This window comes from Choloepus didactylus, chromosome 6 (assembly GCF_015220235.1).
Source record: "Choloepus didactylus isolate mChoDid1 chromosome 6, mChoDid1.pri, whole genome shotgun sequence".
Lineage (NCBI taxonomy): Eukaryota > Metazoa > Chordata > Mammalia > Pilosa > Megalonychidae > Choloepus > Choloepus didactylus.
In genome coordinates this window covers 48662624-48682294 of record NC_051312.1, presented here as the reverse complement: position 1 = coordinate 48682294, position 19671 = coordinate 48662624, and the positions used below count along the sequence as shown (strand labels likewise).

General features: G+C 33.3%; 1 protein-coding gene across 4 annotated transcripts in view; it reads right to left on the bottom strand.

Moving 5' to 3' along the window:
• IMMP1L (inner mitochondrial membrane peptidase subunit 1) overlaps positions 1-19671 on the bottom strand; it is a 138117-nt gene that overhangs the window by 89284 nt on the left and 29162 nt on the right. For 2 of the 4 annotated variants that reach the window (XM_037839035.1, XM_037839036.1), the window contains exon 2: positions 9319-9506. The exons of the other annotated variants lie outside the window; for them this stretch is intronic. The gene's annotated coding sequence lies outside the window, so the exon portion shown is untranslated. The remainder of the gene's footprint in view (positions 1-9318; positions 9507-19671) is intronic. 4 annotated transcript variants of the gene reach the window in all.

Sequence of the window (19671 nt, the reverse complement as noted above, 5' to 3'; positions counted from 1 at the left end):
AGAATGAAAGAGGACCCCTATCTCACACATTTAACTAACTTGAAATGGATCAAAGACCTAAACATTAGTGCTAAGACCATAAGACTCTTAGAAGAAAATGTAGGGCAATTTCCTAAAGATCTTGTGATAGGAGGTGGTTTCCTAGACCTTATACCCAAAGCACAGGCAACCAAAGAACAAATAGACAAATGGGATCTCCTCAAAATCAAACACTTTTGCACATCAAAGGACTTTGTTAGAAAAGTAAAAAGGCAGCCTACACAATGGAAGACAATATTTGGAAACCACATATCAGGTAAGGGTTTGATATCCCAAATATATAAAGTGATCCTACAACTCAACAACAGAAAGACAAACAACCAAATTAAAAAATGGGCAAAAGACATGGATGACACTTTTCTGAAGAGGAAATACAAACAGCTCAAAAACATGAAAAAATGCTCAATTTCACTGGCTATTAGGGAAATGCAAATCAAAACCACAATGAGATATCATTATCCAAAAAAACAGAAACTTACAAGTACTGGAGAGGATGTGGAGAAAGATGCACTCTTATTCATTGTTTGTGGGAATGTAGAATAGTGCAACCATTCTGGAAGACAGTGTGAAGGTTCCTCAGGAAGCTAAGTACAGATTTGCCATATGACCCAGCTATTCCATTGCTAGGTATATACTCAAAGGAACTGAAAGCTAAGACACAAACAGACATTTGTAAACTGATGTTTATTGCAGCATTATTCACAATTGCCAAGAGAAGGAAGCAGCCCAAATGTCCATCAATGGATGAGTGGATAAACAAACTGTGGTATATACACATGATGGAATATTATGCAGCTGAAAGATAGAAAAAAGACATGGAACATATAATAAGGTGGATGGACCTTAAGGACATTCTGTTAAGGGAAGTTCGCCAGAAACAAAAGTACAAATACTGTATGGTCTCACTAATATGAACTAACATTAATGAGCAAACTTTGAGAGTGAAAAGCTAATAACACAGGCTACCAGGATAGAAAGAGGGTAGAATTCAGGCATTTGATGCTGAAGGATTACAGAATGTTCAATAGAATTGATTATATAGACCCAGAAATAGATAGCATAATACTGTGTGATCATAGCACAATATTGTAAGTACACTGAAAGAAGATGTCTGTTAGTAAAGCTGAAAGACATGGGATAGGGGAATGTATGACAATAGAGATAAAGATAGTTGATAAAGACTGGGACTATACAACTTGGCAAAAACTGGTATGGACAATGACTGTTACTCAATGTACAAATATAAAAATGTTTTTACATGTGGGAGAACAAATGAATGTCAACCATGTAGAGTGTTGAAAAAGGGATGGTATTTGGGAAAAAAAACATAATCAAAGCAAACTGGAGTCTATGGTCAACAGTAACATTGTAATATGCTTCCATTAACTGTAACAAAGGCAATAAAAAAGTTTAAAAATCAGCATAACTTATGGGAATGAAAGGTACAACAGAAGAGATTAAAAACAACAATGGAGACAAACCACAGCATATTTGAAGGGGCAGAAGAAAGGATTCATGAACTAGAGGAAAGAACATGTGAAATCCTACACACAGAAGAACAGATAGGGCAGGACATCTGAATCCCTACACAAAAAGAACAGATAGGGAAAAGAATGGAAAAATATGAGCAGGGTCTCAGGGAACTGAATGACAACATGAAGCATACCAATATACATGTCATGGGTGTCCCAGAAGGAGAAGAAAAGGGAAAAGGGGCAGAAAGAATAATGGAGGAAATAATCAATGGAAATTTCCCATCTCTTATGAAAGATATAAAATTACAGATTCAAGAAGTGCAGTGTACCCCAAGCAGAAGAGATCTGAAAAGACCTACTCCAAGACACTTAATAATCAGATTATCAAATGTCAAAGACAAAGAAAGAATTCTGAAAGCAGCAAGATAAAAGCAATCCATCACATACAGGGGAAGCTCGATAAGACTGTGCAGATTTCTCAGTAGAAACCATGGAGGCGAGAAGGTAGGAGTATGATATATTTAAGATACTGAAAGAGAAAAACTGCCCACCAAGAATTCTATATCCCATAAAACTTTGCTTCCAAAAATAGGGAGAGTTTAAAATATTTTCAGACAAACAGACACTGAAAAAGTTTGTGAACAAGATACCTGCTCTACAAGAAATACTAAAGCAAGTACTACAGGCAGATAGGAAAAGACAGGAGAGAGGGGATTGAAGAAAAGTGCAGAAATGAAGAATATCAGTAAGGGTAAAAAGAGAGAGAAAACAAAAATAAAATAAGATGACATATAAAATCCAAAAGACAAAATGGTAGACAGTAGACATTACATTGACTGAAATCAGCCAGAAACAAAAGGACAAATATCGCATGGTCTCACTAAAATGAACTAATATTAATGAGTAAATGTTGAGAGTTAAAGTTGAGAACACAGGTTATCAGTAGATAGAGGGTAGAGATCAGGCATTTGATGCTGAAGGAGTACAGAATGTTCAACAGGATTGATTGTATAGATTCAGAAATGGATAACACAAAACTGCGAGATGGTAGCACAATATTTTAAGTACTCCGAACAAAGATGAGTGTCAGTATGGTTGAAAGGGGAACTTTAGCGGCATTACGACAGCAGAAGGAAAGATAGAAGATAAAGAATGGGGTTGTATAACTTAATGAAACTGAAAGTGGTCAATGATGGTGATTAAATGTACAAATGTAAGAATATTTTTACATGAGGGAGAAGAAATGAATATCAACATTGCAACATGTTGAAAATTGGCTTGTATAGGGGAAAAATGTAATCAATGCCAACTAGAGTCTATAGTTAACAGTAACACTGTTAGTATGCTTCCATTAATAATAACAAACACACTATACCAAAGCTAAATGTCTGTAAGAGGGGGATATAAGGGAGTTGTATGGGTTTCTTGTTGGTATTGTTGTCTGATCTTTCCACTGTATTTTATTTTTATTTTTTCTTCTATCTTTTTCTATCCTTCATTTATTTTTCTCCTCCTCCTCTTTGCTGAAGAAATGGAAATGTCCTCATATAGATTGTGATGTTGAATGCATAACTATGTGATTATACCAAGAATCACTGATCATTTATTTAGGATGGATTATATGGTGTATGAATAAAATTGTTTAAAAAATAAACAGGGATACAAGGGCTGGAGAAAATGTGGAGAGGGATATGCCTTTTTACTGTTGTGGGGAAGTAGAATGGTACAGCCCACAGGGAGGACAGTGTGGTGGTTTCATATGAAGCCAAGTATGGGGTTGCCATATGGTCCTGCAACCGTTACTGGGAAGAACTGAGAGCAGGGACATGAATGGACATTTGCACACTATTGTTTACGGTGGCTTTATTCATGATTTTTAATGGATGGAGGTGGCCTGAGGGTACATCAACCAATAAACAGAATCATTAACTGTGGTATATACACTCAATGGAATATTGAGCAGTGGCAAGGAATGAAGTTTTGGTTATGCAACTAAATGAATGGAACTTGAGGACAGTATATTGAGTGAAATAAGCCAGAATTGAAAAGATAAACTCTATAATGCCTCACTAATTGGACTAACTGTAATGTGCAAACTCTGAGAATTGAATCTGAAAGCATGGGTTATCAGGGGAAGGTTTATGGTAAACGTTTCTAGATTGTAAGATCTTACAGCAGTCACATCTGTTCATGAGTTGTAATGGTTATTTCTAAATTCTGAAATGCTGAGCTGTTTATGTATAATCTGGTTGGTCCCTGGAACTTCAGGTATCTGTGTGACACCTGAGACTTAGAGCCAGAGTTCGGAAGCTATGAATATCAGGATTACACCATATAGGAACAGAGACTGTGTATGCTGTTGATGTTACGCTGGTATCATTTTGAGCTAATAGGTTATAGACTTATATTAATACAAACCTAAGGGTCACTATGAAGAAAGTACTTAAAATATATACACAAACTGAAACACAAACATGGATCAATCATTGGGATCACAAAAGATCAGCTATATGCAGAAGGGTACATTTAAAAAAAAAGAGAGAGAGAGAGAGGTAAAAAAGATGTAAGATTCATGAGAAACAAAGGACAAAATGACTGAAGTAATTTCTGCCTTAATGGAAATTACCCTAGGTGTAAACTTATTAAACTTTCCAAAAGATATATATATTGGCAAAGTGGATTAAAAAATCATCCAACTATATGTTGTTTACAAGAGACTCACATGAGACCCCAAGACAAAAATGGGATGAAAGTGAAAGGATGGGGAAAAGAAATTCCATGCAAATAGTAACCAAGAGAACGTGGGGTAACTCTACTAATATTGGATAAAACAAATTTTAACACAAAATGTTGTAAGAGAAAAAAAGGACACTATAAATTAATATTCAATACATCAAGAAGTTGTAACAACCATAAACATTTATGCACCTAAACGCAGTGCCCCAAATACATGAGACAAATGTTGACAAAACTGAAGGGAGAGATAGACACCTCTGCAGTATCAGTTGGAGATGTCAATACACTACTTTCATCAATGGATAGATCAAGGCAGATCAAAACATAGAACTTTAACAATAAACAAACTAAACCTAACAGACATGTATAGATCACTGCAACAAAAGCAGCAGAATATGCATTATTCTCAAAAGCACATGGATCACTGTCCAGGATAGATAAGATGTAAGGTTACATACCAAGTCTCAATGAATTTAAAAAGATTGAAATTATGTAAAGCATTTTCTCTGACAACAATGAATTGAACCTAGAAATCAATAACGCAAGGAGAATTGGAAATGCACAAATATATGGAAATTAAATAACACATTCTTAAACAATCAATTGGGCAAATCACAAGGGAAATCAGGAAATATCTTGAGACAAATGAAAATTAAAACACAACATACCAAAATTTATGAGACACAGTAAAATCAATGCTCAGAAGGAAATTTACAGCTGTAAATACTTACATTAAAAAAGAATAAAGACCTCAAATCAGAGACCTAACCTCACACCTGGAAGAACTAGAAAAAGAAGAGCAAACTAAGCCAAAGTAAACAGAATTTAAAAAATAGAAAACATTTGAGCAGAGATAAATGAAATAGAGAATTTTAAAAAACAAATACAGAGAATCAACAAAAACAAAAGCTGGTTCTTTGAAAATATAATAAAACTGACAAACCATTACCTAGATTGACAAAGAAAAAAGAGAAAGAAAACATAAAAAACTAAAATGTGAAATGACAGAGGGAACATTACTGCTGACTCTATAGAAATAAAAAAGATTGTAAGAGGATACTATGAACAATTATATGCCAATAAATTAGAAATAAATGGACAAATTCCTAGAATCAGACTAGGTACCTACACTGACTCAAGAAGAAGTAGCTGTCAATATCAAAAACAAGTAGACAGATTGAGTGAGTAATCAAAAACCTCCCAGCAAAGCAAAGCCCGGGACCAGATGGCTTCACTGTTCAATTTTACTATTCAAAGAACTAACAGATACTTCTCAAACTCTTCCACAAAATTAAGGAGGAACATTCCTAATTAATTCTATGAGTCCAGCATCACTGGAACACTGAAGATAGATAAAGATATCACAAGAAAAGAAAATTACAGAAAATTATCCCTCATGAAAATAGATGCAAAATTCTCAAAAAAAAAATTCAAGAAAACCAAATGCAACAGCATACTGAAAGAATTATACATCAAGATCAGGTGGGATTTCCCAGGAAAGCAAGGATGGTTCAAAATAAGAAACTAATTAATGTAATATACCACATTAATAGAATGAAAGAAAACACACACACACACACACACACACACACACACACACACACGGTCATCTCAATTGAGGTAGAAAACTCATGTGACAAAATCCAGCACTACTTTTTAATAAAAACATTTAGAAAACTAGGAATAAAAGGAAACTTCCTCAACATGAATAAGGGCATATATGAAAATACACAGCTAACATCCTACACAATGGTGAAAGACTGAAAGTTTTCCTTCTAAGATCAGAAAAAAGACAAGGATACCCACTGTCATTACTATTATTCAATACTGTACTAGGATTCTAGCCAGAGCAGTTAGACAAAAAAATGAAATAAATGCATCCAAATTACAAAGGAAGACGTAAAACTTTCCCTGTTTGCAGATGACATGATCCTATATAGAGAAAATCCTTTAAAATCCCCAACAAGGCCACTAAAGCTAATAAACAAATTTAGCAAAGTAGTCAGGTACAAGATCAACATGCAAAAATCACTGATGTTTCTATACACCACTTATGAACAATCTAAACAGGAAATCCAGAAAAAGTTTCCATTTACAATCACTCTAAAAGTAACAAATATCTAGGAATAAACTAGCAGATGTAAAGAACTTGTACATGGAAAAATACAAAAAATTTTTGAAAGAAAACAAGACCTAAATAAATGGAAGGACATTTTGTTCTCATGGATTACAGGACTAAATATTGTCAAGATGTGATTTCTACCAATAATGATTTACAGATTCAATGCAATCCCCCCAAAAATTCCACAGCCTACTTTGCAGAAATGGAAAAGTCAATCATCAAATTCATTTGGAAGGGGAAAGGACCATGAATAGCCAAAATCATCTTGAAAAAGAAGAAATTTGGAGGACTCACATTTCCCAATTTTAAAATTTATCACAAAGCTACAATAATCAAAAAGCACGGTACTGGGACAAGGACAAATTGACTAATGAAATCTAACTGAAATTTCAGAAATAAACCCTCATACCTATGGCCAACTGATTTTGACAAGGGTGCCAAGTCCACTCAGTAAGTAAACAATAGTCTCTTCAATTAAAGGTGCTGGGAAAACTAAATAGCCATATGCAAAAGAATGAAGGTGGATGCCTACCTCACACCATATTAAAACTTAACATAAAATGGATCAAAGACCTAAATATAAGAACCAAACCTAGAATATTCCTAGAAGAAATCATAGAGAATCATTTCCAGGACCATGTTTAGGCAATGGTTTCTTACACTTTACACCAAAAGCAAAAAGAGTTAAAGGGGTGTGGTCATTTGAAGCTATATGTACCCCAGAAAAACATGGTTTTATATTTAATCCACTCCTGTGGGTGTAAACCCATTGTAAGTAGGAACTTTTGATGACATTACTTCAGTTAAGGTGTGTTTGGCCCAGTTCATTCTGAATGGTCTTAGACCTATTACTAGAGTCTTTATAAGCAGAATGAATTCAGACACGAGAGAAAAAAAGCCACAGGAAGCAAGAAGCTGAAAAGGAACCCAGAAGAGAAGCAAGAGACCAAGAGATGCCACTATGTGTCCTGCCATGGAACAGAGGAACCAACGATCACCAGCAGCCAGCCCCAGAATGCCAGTCTTTGTTGAGAAAGTAGTGCCTTGATGATGCCTTGACTTGGACATTGTCCTGGCCTCAAAGCTGTGAGTGAATAAATTCCCATTGTTTAACCCAACTCATTTCACTTATAGCAGCCTAGAAAAACAAACAAAAAAAGTTATTTTATCGAAATTTTAAATTTTTATGCATCAAAAGACAGTAAAAAGACCCAAATAATGGGAGATAATATTTGGAAACAATAAATCTGATAAGGATTTAATGTCCAGAATATACAAAGAACTCCTATAACTCAACAACAAAAAAACAAACAATTCAATTTAAAAATGGGCAAAAGACTTGAATAGACATTTATCCAAAGAAGATATACAAATGGTCAAAATATATGAAAAGATACTCAATATCATCAACCATTAGGGAAACAAAAATCAAAACCACAACGAGATACCATTTCACACTATCTGAATGGCTACTGCCTTCTTGCCTCCATGGTTTCCAATAGAGAAATGGCATTTAATCTTATCATGGCTGCCTTGCACATGATGTGCTGTTTCTCTCTTGAGGCTTTCAGAATTCACTTTATTTTTACTTGATAGTTTGATTATGTCTTGATGGGTCAATTAGGGTTTATTTTATCTGGAATTCAATTAGTTTTCTAGAGATCTGTATATTGATTTTTTTCATTAAATTTGGGAAGTTTACATCCATTATTTCTTTGAATAGTCTCCCTTCCCTTTTGTCTCTTTATTCTTCTTCTGGAACTCCCACAATGTGTATAATGGTACATGTGATGCCATCCCACATGCCTCTCAGTCTCTCTTCACTTTTCTTCATTCATTTTACTTTTTGCTCCTCAGACTGGAATAATTCAATGAGCTTATACTCGTTTACCAATTCCTTCTTCTACCAGCTCCAATCTGCTGTTGAACCCATCTAGGGAATTTTTTTATTTTTGTTAATGTAACCTTCAACTCTCTTTGATTCCTTTTCATGGTTTCTCTGTTGATACTCTCTTTTTGTTCATCTATCATTTTCCGGATCATCTTATTTCTTTGTCCATGTTTTCCTTTAGCTCTTGGGCCATATTTAGGACTATTTTTAAAAAGTCTTTGTTTGTCATGTCCCAGCTCTGATGACCTCATCAGAGCTGGGACATGGATGATTTCTAAAGTTTTATCCTCTTCCTTTCCATGGGCCAAAATTTCCTATTTCTTTGCATGTTTTGTAATCTTTTGTCGTAACCTGGACATTTTGATATTTTAATGTGTTATGTCTGGAATTCAGACACAGATCTCTGTTCCTTAAACTTGTATCCAGCTAGTGTTATGACAGAGGTTTCCCTGAACATCAGGACATAACAATAAAAAAGAAAACCTTTCCCACACTCTGCAGATTGGACTGGGTAAGTGTTTTCCTTCAGAGCTTCGACTTTTTGGTAATGAGTTTAGAGAATACCCCAAGGCAAAGTCACAGGGTCTTCCCCAGTCTTTTCTGCATGTGAGTCTTTTCTTGGGCACGTGTGCATGGACCTAGAAATTTCCCCATTTACATGGGTATTAATGCCCTCATTCTCTAACAATGTTTCCTCACTGTTATGTCCCATATTGTGCAATTCCTTTTCCCAGGCAGCAGCAATTAGACTGTTCTTCCATAGCATTTTGTAGGAAAGCTCTTTGAGTCAACTCTACAAACAAGGTAAGGTCTGGGATGCTGAGCCTGTGATAAGTATCCTGGGTGAGTCCTTCAGCCTGCCACTAGACAGACTGGCACAGGCACACAGACAACCATTTTGTGCACAAAGGTTACTCTGTCCCTCCAGAAGCAGGACCTAGGAATATAACTGGGAGTGTGGGCTAGCTCTGTACTAAGCCAGTATAAGGATGGGGAAGGGTCCAGCAAGGGCACCATGTGATCATAAGTTCCCTTTTTCTTGATTCAGTGCTCACCCTGTTACTACAACCCTTGAGTTGTTTTTCAAAGCTTGGAGAAAGATGTTTCTGCTAGTTCTTGTTTCTTGTTGAAAACTTCCTTGGGGAGACAGCGCCCTTGACCCTCTCACTCCTCCATCTTGATTGGGGAAGGGCTCCCTTATTATTCTTCAAAGGATTGGCTGTTGATAGAAATTGCAACATTCCTACAATGTAATAAGAGGGAAAAATAGATAAGTCAGATATTGTTTTGTCAGTTTGATAGGAAGATGAATGAGCACTTCCTCAAGTTTTTATTTTTTCTATGTCATGAGGTAAGATCATTAGCTGGGAGATTGGGAATTCCTGTTTTAAAGCAACTGGTAAACTGAGAACTGGTTACAGGGGTATTTAATTTTCTCTTGCTGATTTAACAAATTACCACAAATTTGTGGCTCAAAACAACACAAATTTATTATAATACAGTCAGAAGTCTGACATTGAATCTCACTGGGATAAAATCAAGGTGTCAGGAGGGCTGTGTTCCTTTCTGGAGGCTGTAAGGGAGAATCCATTTCTTTTCCTATTACAGCTTCTAGAGTCCACCCTTGCCTCTTGGGCCCCCTTCTCCATCTTCAAAGCCAGCAGCATTGCATCTCTTTAACCATTCTTCTGTAGTCACATCTCCTTCTTTCTCTTCTGCCTCTTTCTTCCACTTTTAAGAACCCCTATGACTGCACTGAACCCACCTAGAAAAATCTAGGATAGTCTCCCCATCTCAAGGTCCTTAATTTAATTACATTTTCAAAGTTCCTTTGGCCATATAAGGTAACATATTCACAGGTTCTGGGGTGAATCTTGGCCATCTTGGGGTGGGGGAAAGGAGATACGTTATTCTGCGTATCACACCAGGATATGGCTATAGTAAGCTAGTAGTTCTTAAAGTGTGGTACGCAAACCAGTAGGATTCACATCACCTGGAAAGTTTTTTGAAATGCAAATTATTGGGCCAAATCCCAGACTTATACAATCCATAACTTTTGAGAGTGTTGCTCAACATTTTGTGTTTTATCAAGTTCCCAAAGTGATTCTGAAGCACATTAACATTTGGGAAACAATGCTGTAACAGCCACCTCAAGTCTTGAGCAGTCTTGCTCAACTATTAATTTATTACTATGTGTTATATATCTTTCATATTCCACGTATGCTGCCAAAAAAAAAAAAATTGGAAAGCTTTGGTGTGAGTTATTCTTACCCTATCTAGAAAATAAAATTTGTTACTTTTATTCCCTAGCATATTCTTTAATGGGGAGCCTATGTCCTCTTATCAAAAAATTAATAGAAAAGCTAGGATAACAAGAAGTGAATAGAAGTTTAAAAATTTGTGTCACAAAATGTAGCAAAAGAGATATAGAATAACCCTCCCCAGAAATCTTTTAAGAGCTGCTGTTTAACATATAGCAAACCTCCATATAACGCTCGCATAAGATTAACAGGAACTTTCAATAGTTTTCTACATTTTAATGAAAAAGATCTCTTCCTACAACATAAAGTTAAAAAACATGATGTGGAATAGAGATGATAATGGTTTCTTTCAATACATATAAAAGAATCTTCAAATACCAACCAAAATAACAACAATAGCAAAACACAGTAGTTCTACATGCCAGGCACTGTTCTAAGTGCTTTACACATATTAACTTATTTAATTCTTACAATGACCATATGAGAACTTAGATATCTCATTTTACAGATAAAGTAACTGAGGGACAGAGAACTTAAGGAACAAATCAACTTCATGCAGCTCATATATGGCAGAACTACAATTCAAAATGAGGCAGTTTGGCTTTAAAGTCTACCACTATGCTATACTGCCTCAATAAAAATGAAAGAAATGTGTTGGAAACTATACAGTAAGTATTTAGGAATACAGAGTCACATGGGAAAGAGAGAGGTTGGACTGAGGAATAGGTCTCCAGTTCTAAGACCCTGACTTAGATCTACCCATGGAAGGAGATTTAGAGTATTTTCAGAATTCCCAAATCCCCAAAGAAAATGCCCTGCTCATTATACAGGTCTGGATTTCATTTGAAAAGAAGATAAAAGCATTTTGTTTCAGAAATTGAAAAATAAATGTAAAGTGACAATGTTGGTTAAGACAACCTGTTTACAGAAATGCATTCATTCTAAAGTGTAAGCAACTAATCAGAAAAGTGATTAATGTCAAACTTTTTTTTCTATTTTGGTAAGATACTCTGAGAGAGAGAAAAAATCTAACATTTAAAAGAAGCATTAAGAAGAAAAGATAAGCCAAAAGAAGTTGGGAAGCAGAAGACAAATCTGAACTACATCGTTTTGCTACATTTACCTTCATTTGAAGAAAAAAAAAAAAAGTAGGCTTTTGACATTCCTGAAATCTTAATGATCCCTCAAATTCAAAAATCTTTACACAAAATACATTTTCCCCATATAATGATATAAAGTAACTGAAAGATATATGTCCATTTCAGATCCTAAATAGAAATTATTGTAACATGTAGAAAACAACAAAGATTCATTGAGATATGGATGTGCACTCTTTTCAATAGCTAAATAATTCACTCTCTCACAGCAGCCTCTCCTTCAAAGTAATTCAAATAAATTCTTGCCATTTCAAAATTACCTTCAGACCTGCTCATGAATTGCTGAAACCTGTAATGTTGAATCTACTGCAAGGCTTGAGCAGAGGCTATTTTTTGTTTTCTAGGACTGCAAATTCAAGGAGCTCTGATCCCCATAATCTATGAAGATTTTATTTAAATCTGTTTATTTTGAATAAATTTTCATTTCCAGAAGAAAATAATGCCATCAGTTTGAGATTTAAATCAGTGAATACAGCTTAAAGTCTGATTTGTAGTATCAAAATACCCTCGAAACCTAATTAAAAATGCAAATTCCCAGGCTTCTACCAGAAAGCTAAGGTATCAGAATCTCTGGGAGCAGGATCCCAGAACCTGTATTTTAAATAAGCTCTCAGGAAGGAAGCCCAGTAAATGCTTTCATGCTGTCATTTGCGACCACTCAGACACACTTAACATTTTTAGAAACTTGACAAAATTTAACCATTTATTATTTTAAAACTCGATGTTAACTTTGGAATAATTCTATAAACTTTTATCATCACATGAACCTTTAATGCTAATATTTCAATGTATTTAATTAATTTCAAGTTCACTTTTCATATATATTCAAAATAAAAAATCACTTCACTTTTATAAAGCATAAGCAGTTGACTCGTTTAATAGAATGAAGTACTAGCTCCCAAACAATGAAATACCAAATCCACCCCATTCAATCCACCAATAATTCCCCAACCTTCTACCTGTTTCAGAACAATATATGAGTTGTACAAGTAATAACTAAAAGGTATCAATTCAAATGAAGGAAATATCATTAAGCATTAGCTTAGGCTGGTTGCTGCTGAGTGAGTCTGAAGTTCATGCAAAGCCATTGGAGACATATTAAGTCTTATAAACCATGCAGAAAAAATTAAAAAAAGAAAGTTATCATCTCTTAAGTAATCAGGAATTCCTATGACTCCTATCTAGCTCTTTTATTGCATGTGACTCATCTGTTATTATTTTTATTTCTTCACATTTCTATATCCCATTCTCTAATCTGCAAAAATACTCCTTTAACTTTTATGGACATCATTATGAGCCACTTAAACAACAAATTAAATTAGCATCTATAGTTTCTCAAGATGAACCAGGCTTTGGAGAAGTTATCAATAAGGTATTAAATTCAAGTAACCTATATCTATCTGAAAAGAATGTGTAAAGAAGACCTTATATGTCTACATTGAATTTAATTAAAATGAATTTATTTGGGACTTCCCAAAGGAAATAACCATCTCAAAGAAAATCAGAATAATGCCAAGGACAGAGGAAGAAAAAAACTAACTCTCAAGAGTTAATAAGTCTTGAACCATTCAACTTTTTAAATAGCTGAAATAAAAAGCAGAAAAATAGAGTGACCATATTTAATAAAAGCTGAGACAAATTTTGTTTTGAAAGAAAACCTACTTTATAATAATATTCACTACCATAAAAAATTATTCTGAGATAAATTACCTGGCAAATCAATTTAAAATTACACATAAACCAAATATTTTAGATTTAAAATACAAGTATTATAAGAATAAAAAAAAGGTCAGTCTATTTATTTCATGGATAGTCCTTTCATTGTGATAGAAGTTTAAATAAAGTTTTCAAATAGTTAAAATACAAACAAAGTCAAAAAAGTCCTTTATAAATTAACATAATATAGTTCAGTAGAAATAATGGTAAGCTTTCTTATTCATCCATTTAAAATTTTAAATATGGCAACAAATGAAGAAACTATTTTGGAATACTATAGCCTGGAACCAGTTAAAACAAACTCAAGAAGAGCAGTAAGTTTGCTAGGTAAGTTTGAGAAAGAACTTTACCATAGAAATTTGTTATAGTTTATTGATTAATTTTCTAATAAAGACCTTATATAGATAAGAATAAAATGTGCTTCATAAACAGAGGTTTCAAGCAAATCAATGAATCATATATAAAATGATTATAATTTTAATTATTCTCTAAATTTCTAAAAAATATTTCAGTCACCTATATTTAAGATTTTAGAGCTTAAAAACACTAAGTCTGAGGTTTTATAATTTAGTTTTTAAAGCTAAAGCTACTAAATTAAAAAATAAGATAAAATCAAGTTCTATGAATAAATCATTTTAAATTAAGTATTCTAGAATCATAACACTGACAACACTGTATTTTCTAGTCTTGGCAGGTATGTTGCATACTGTTTGGGAGACTGATGAGATCATTTCACTTCATTTTTTCCCAGTTTATTCTGGACTTGGTAAGAGAAGAATATTAAAATAATTAACAACTCTAAACAAAGTGCTTGATAAAGTTTTTAGTTGAAATAAAATGCTTAAAAAACTCAATTAACTAAAGCATTGATTCTAGAGGAAATAGCTAAAACCCCATTTGCTAAAGAAAAACTTGACTAAGAACCACTGATTTTAAAAAATAAGACAGTAATGATATTACCATTTTAGGACTTTTATATATTAAGATCACATACTTTCACAAGAGCCCATTTTATTACCAAAATATGTGTCATATATATTTACATTATTAAATGTTTTTAGTTCACTAAAAATTTTACCAGCAGAAATCAAAGCAGATATAAACAGTAAAATATATGATACATTATTTCAGTTCCTTACATCTACAGACATTTTGATTAATTTATTGATAATGGCCTTATACCCAAAAGAACACAAAAAGAACTTTAATACTTAATATTAAATTTGAATCTTTTCCAATAGCAAATACTTTATGCCACTCTTAACTGGGAAAAGTGTAAAACATTACTAATCCACTTTTCTATCTGAACAGCTTAATAAATTTTAACTCATAGTTTACAGTTTATACAAGCCTTACGTAATTTATAAGTCTTAATAGCTCATAATAAAGGTACAGATTATAAATAATTTTATAAAAGCATATTCTTTGCCTTGATCACTTGATTTTTTGTTGTTTATAAAATTAATCACAGTTAGCAGGGTAGAAATCGCTTTGAGCTTCATGAATGACATCCAAGAGATGGGAAAGGATTAGTTCTCAGTTGCTGCCAGTTAAAGCGCCAGGTGGCTTTTTCTGCAGTGAAGGTGTTACCGATAATCCCATTACGCTGGTACTAAATCTTGCAGACATCAAATTTATCACCAAGGTTCCTTTTCATCCCATCCTTTCCAAATGACTGGAAGTCGCTTCACCTGAAAGAAGTCAAATCCACATGCAGCTGCTGTTTTAGCAGGCAGCAAACTCCCTGAGAATGCCAATCGTGATTCAATTTTGCTGTGCTGGTGGCCCCCTATTCCCTGTCCAATAATACATCTGTTAAAAAATCCTACAGCTACAAATCAAGTTTAATCCTGCCAGGGACCTCATGTTGGTCTTGTCTTCCAAAAAGGCAGCAGGTTCTGCTGTATATCTCTGCTAGCATCTAGGGAATACCCTTTAAATCCCAGTCCTACTTAGAAGAATAAGCTAAGGATCACAAAACATGACCCCAAAAACCCTGATATGACTATATTCTGACCCAGAGGCATTCATTCTAGGTGTAGATTAGAACTTTGCATAATAAGATTACACAGCAAGTGAATGATATCAAGGGACTATCCATATGCAGCCGCCTGGTTTTCTATAGACAGCCTGTGCTCTGCAATATGCAGTGCAGACGAAAAAGAGCTTGGTCTTTCTAGCTGAAATAAAACAGATTCACATAAATTAGTTGGCCATTTCCAGATTCCTAAATCCCCTATTACATCTTTTATTGACAGCTCCTGTGAGGATAGCACAAATGTTATCCCTTTTTATTCTATGCTTCTATAACAATCATGTTCTATAATTGAAATGTACATAGATTATGTCTAGAAATTGACATCTTGTTTGCTGTAATCTTGGATTACAATTGACTGTGTACATAATAAAATTAGGAAATCAATGGATGGATTCATCATCTCCAAGAAACTAGAGTTATTGTTTAAAGGATAGTTTAATATTTTGTGCCAACAATTTAAATGCAGACGTCACAAGGAGAAGTCAATAAAAATTTAAGTGAGTAAAAGAATACAATAGGCATCAGCCAATACCTACACAAAGGTTAGTTAGGTCATTCCCCTCAAAATTTAGAAAATGTGGAAAATTAGGAGATCTCATGAACATATAGTTTTTCCTCTAAAGCATACTTAGGCAAGAAGGTCAATTACATATGAGAAAAAGAACACATATGAGAAAAAAGATCACTTTTTATAAAGTAGGTACAGTTGCAGTTTTTACACAAATCACCTTGACCATTTCATCATTATAAAGTATTTGAATCAATGAACATCAATTGTGATTCAAGGTTTTATAATTCTTAACTATATATTTTTAAAGTACTTATTACTGAAGTAATCTCTTTGCATATTTGAATATACACAGAGCATTTTAATATATAGAATACTATAAATGTGAAGAACAATATTTCTTTTTTCTCCCAAGATGTTTACACAGTCATACCAGCTCTACACAAACTTTTATGAAAACAGATTCATATACATTTTCACAAACACATACCCACAAAAATTCTAAGGACATGAAAAGAAGAGGTTCTCAGTTTTACAAAAAAAAGTATTAACATTTATTAAGGGATCCTCATAAAATTAAGCTCCATGGTGTACTTCAAATATGGTTTATTTCACGTTTGATTTGCCCACAATTGTGGAGGAACAGATCACATTTTTACATTAGCTATTATCTCATCATCACAATATCTTTAGGCGTATTGTTACAAAATCTGATAAGTGCTCAGGAGTCAGGTGACATAATTCTCATTTTGTGGATTAAACAATTAGACATACACCAATGATTACAGTGGTAAAGCTATAAAAAAAACCGAAACACTGTACATAACTTCAACTACATAGCACATCACTTTTTTGGTTCCCTTGACTAGCACACTGCTAGAAAAATAATGAGGAATGCAAAAACACATTTTTGTTATATTTATATGTTTGTCCAATATGGTAGCCACCAGTCACATATGGCGACCGAGCACTTGAAATGTGGCTAGTTCCAAATTGAGATGTGGTGTAAGTGTAACACATACACTGGATTTTGAAGACTTAGTACACACATAAAAAAATAGGAAGTAGAACATTTTATTAGTTAATTTTTATATTTATTACATGTTGAAATGATAGCATTTTGGATATACTGGGTAAAATAAAATCGAATATGACTCATATTTCTATGGGACAGCACTGCTTTATAAGTTCCTAAACTAATTGAACTTGTACAACTAATAAAAATACTGAATTAGAGAGTTATTATGGAAAAACAAACTGTCAAATTGGATAAGGCTTAATAAAGAAAGTATAAAATATTGTTACCTTAGTCTATTTCATATTTCTAGCTTAAGGGTAGTGGTACTGGAAAAGGGAACCTGCGAAATTGCTGACCATCATGTACCAGAAAGTAATGCTGTTTTATACTTACAAATATGTTTGAGGACAGCCCACACATGTTTTTTTTAAAACTTGCATCTTTAGCAACTTCATAAAACACTAGGGATGTCTGTGTGTTACCCTTCACTGAGCTCAATAGTTAGCAACTTCAATAAACATGTCTGGATCTAGAAAGGTCGATTTTTTTCTACAGTGCTGCATAACTGTTTATATTCAAAGTTTAAAAATAGATTATAAATAATATCTGTAGAAATTTGAGGCATTAGTATATTTTGGAACTTTCAGCAAAATTTAAAAGATCAATTTTATAACAAATTATTAGTAAGCTGTCTTTCCATTAGATTCTTCATCATATCCATCAACAGAAGTTAACAAAAATTTTTAATAAAAAGGTTTTACAGAGATAAGAAAAAATGTAAATAGATAAAATATAAAACATACACCTAATTCAAGAAATTTAATATGACTCATTTGGTATGACCAGAGACAACTGATATTAAACAATTAAAATACAAAGTCATCTTTGTCACACATTGGAATAATATCTCAATATAAACAACAGTACTTAAGATAATTTATTTAAAAGTTTTTTTCATAATTATTCCTTTACAATAATTATCAGAAGTGCTAAGACTAAAGATGAAATATGAGTATCAATAAATAAGATGGATTAAAATTTAAATCAATTCTTTTTGACCTAGCCATGCCACTTTTTCCTAGCCTTTGAAAATTATATATTCTTTCCTTTTCTGATTATTACAAGTTTCACACACACACACACACACACACACACACACAAATAAGACAAACAGAATACTTTCGAACCATCGATAGATGAGTGCAACTATATTCATTCTAAGTTAATCCCCAGACATCCAAATTCGTGAATAAAAATTCATCAGTTTTAAATACACTGAGCCTATTAAGCAAGAACAAAAGCATATGCACAAAAGAGCTTTTAATATATTTCAAAGCCCACAAGAGCCACAGTCTCATTAAAATTATAAATTACACAAACATGGAATGAAAATTCAAACTGCAGTGCAGCTAAGCAGATTACAGAAAACCCCGCGTTCCATATGATAACACACCATGGCCCTCCCAGATGGGGGCTTGGAACAAAAAGGCCATCACCACAGCTAGGGAAAACCTCCTTGTGATCTCTGGTTTCTGTTCAGCAGATGACAGCCAAATAATATGTTGATTATTCTGTTTGTGCTGCTAAGCTTGTAAGATGGAATAAAAGTGATATGATCCATTGTGAACTCAATGCTAATGCGTTGCTCCACTCATAAATAATATACTGAATTTATTTTGAAACTATCTTTTATCTGAATTTCAGTTTTTAAGTGCATGAATTAAAATATAAGACAGGATAAAATAATATTTAACTTGATACTTTAAACTGAAAAATGTGGTTGAAAAGTGAAAAATACATGTGCTTATTGAAGGAGACAAGTACAATCACCTTTCTTCAATTTCAGTACAGTATCAGAGACAAAATACACTTTAAAACAGGCAATTACTCTCATTATGAATAAAATGTAAAATTAATACAATAATCATAGAATTACAATATGCATTATTGACAAGATAAAAACTAAAATACCAGGGTATATAAAAACACTTTTTCTGCAATGTGAAAATAATAGCACATGATACTCATATATAGTGAAATCACTTCTGAACACTGAGAAGTATATTTGGAGGCCATATTAGTGTTTATAACTTGCATATAAATGGATGATCACAAGAAACCCTACTTAAAATCAAAATAATTTAAAAGTTGCATCTAAAAATAATTTTGAAATATATTATAATAGCTAGCATTTAATATAACTTTGGTGACAAAAGCTAAAAGTTAATTTTTCCATCATGTAAATAAAGTATATATTAATATCCTAAGCTTTAACAGTGAACTATGCCCAACTGGGATTGTGTCTGTAAATACTTCATAAAATTTTATATTTCTTGGATCAACATTCTTATGAATGCTAGAATTGTTAAAAATATTGAAAATCATAACGTTTATTTCCCCATCCCAGAAATTCCTCCCTGAATGATCTAGTAGTACATATAAGTTTGCAGGTAAGGTAAATATGGATAAACACACTGTTTTCTTAAGGAGGAAGTAGTAGAAAATATGTGATTTTGTCATTAACTTAAGTCCATCTCCTTTTTCTCTGCTTCCAGATAGAGATTCTTGAGTCCAAAAAGCACAGTAAAACTGCCTAACGTGAAAAGATAATCTTAGATTGAAGATATAAAGGTAAAAAAATAACATTTAAAAGAAAAACATAGACTATTTTCATGTCCTTGGAGTAAGGAAATATTTAAGACACAAAAAG